Below are 2,001 nucleotides of genomic sequence, written 5' to 3'. Positions count from 1 at the left end.
AGGTCAAATGGACGGGAAGACCTTTTTATGGCTGGGCTTTTTGGTTGTCTTGGTTTTAAAGGTTGGAAGTGAAGTTGGATGTTTCCAAACGATGTGTACAGGTGGAAAGCATGAAGGGAAGGGAGGTCTCTTCAGAAGGGAAACTGCAGAAAGCATCAAGGCAGAGGACAAAAATCGGTGATACCCCCTCCCCGCCCTGAGGCCCAAAATTAATTTGTTAGAAATTTTTGAACAAGGTAGGCCCCGCCCATATTTTTCAAAATGAGATGATCCAAACCGTCCATTTGATAGGCCACGATGTAAATAGGTTACCCCAAAACATCATTTCCATAGGATGATCCTAGGCCTCCGATCCTCGGCGGCTCTCGAATCTCCTCAGGGGTTTCTTTATGGCTGTTTAGGGTTGTCTGGAGAAAAATTACCTAAAAAATAGTATTCATAGCCGTGTTCATTAACCCTAATCCAGATGCTTTGGGCTTTTAATAAAATGCTCTTCACTAAATTGAAATGTTTTCGTTTAGGCTCTGTTCACTTCTTTTCCCCGGAAAGGAAAGGAAAGGATTTCATTTTCCTTTCCTTTCCAGGTGACATGGCAGAAGGGAAAGGAATGAAGAGGAAAAGGCTTCATTTTTCATGGAAAGCCTCTTTCCGATATATTTAATCGGAAAGCAAATCTCAAGTAACAGGGAAAAAGTCAATTTCCACGTCATTTTTAGCCTTTAAATAAGAAATTCCACATCTGATAATAGTTTTCCCTAGAAAAGAAGTGAACACAGAAATTCTGTCTTGTCAAGGTCTTGTCAGGGAAAACAGCACCAGGAAAAGAAGTGAACAGAGCCTTAGGGGTGTTTCAGAGAGATTGCCAACACTAAATGGGGGGCCAGGGTGGCCCGGAGACGAAGAGAGATTCCCAAAACTACAGGGGGTGGCCTGGGAAGAAAAGACATTCCCAACACTAATAGCAGGTGGCCCGGGGAAGAAAAGGGGCCGAATTGGATTCATTACTTTGCCCATTAATGCTTAATCTTTCTAACTTGTTCTATTTGGATTTTGAGAATCGAGTTTGTGTCCAAATCTGATTATTGGACTTGAGATTAAACACAATTTTGAATGGAATAATCGGTTTTGGACTCAAAATCAATTCTCAAAGCCAAAACGAACCGGGCCGCTAGAGAGACTCGAAGCCATATGACGGACTGCCTTGCTTCAAAATCCAAGCCAATCATACAATCGAAACAATATATATAAGGATTCAACAAGCTGAATGTCAGCTGAATGTGGACTTCTGATCAGAACGATCCTAGTCATTTGTATTAGAATTCTACGGTTGAATGTGGACCGTTGATCAGAATGAACGTAGCCATCTGTATTGGGCTTCTACAAATGTTGCTCTTTAACAAATTTTCATTTTCTACAAAACAATCAAGAGGAATGATTATCCAATTGGTGTGTTTTTACTAAGTGGGGCCCGATGAGGATTACCTTACTTTGCCTGCCGTGTCAAACATTTGCCACACGTTACTTGACCTAGGCAAACGTGTCACACGTTAGAAATTTTACTTTCAGTGGGGCCAACGACATTCACTTGTAGAAATTTTACTTGACTTATTCTGCCATGTCTCACGTTAAATTTTACTTTCCATGGGGCCCGACGACGTGTACTTCACCAGGGCTACCGTGTCTCACGTTAGAAATTTTACTTTAAGTGGGCCCCACGACGTTTACTGAACTCCATCGGATGGTTCTAACCCTATGATCTAATACGATGTTTGTTGACGAATATTTTTCGCTTTTTATTAGTTATAAATTATTTTAATTTATTGAAATAGGATTAATCCTGCAATCAAATTTGACGGCTCTTGAGCATGGCTTTCGATGTTGTTTGTCTCTTCTCAAGTCCCAATCCCGTCACAAAAAAATAATATAGTGGGTGAGAGGATGCAACAGTAATCCACAAAGCAGTTCACAAATACAAACTGCAAGAGGAGAACCAAACAGGGG

This window comes from Tasmannia lanceolata, unplaced genomic scaffold (genome assembly GCF_043159265.1).
Source record: "Tasmannia lanceolata isolate RefF3 unplaced genomic scaffold, GAP_Taslan_0.1 ptg000005l, whole genome shotgun sequence".
Classification (NCBI taxonomy): domain Eukaryota; kingdom Viridiplantae; phylum Streptophyta; class Magnoliopsida; order Canellales; family Winteraceae; genus Tasmannia; species Tasmannia lanceolata.
Note: the sequence above shows the minus strand (reverse complement) of the source record.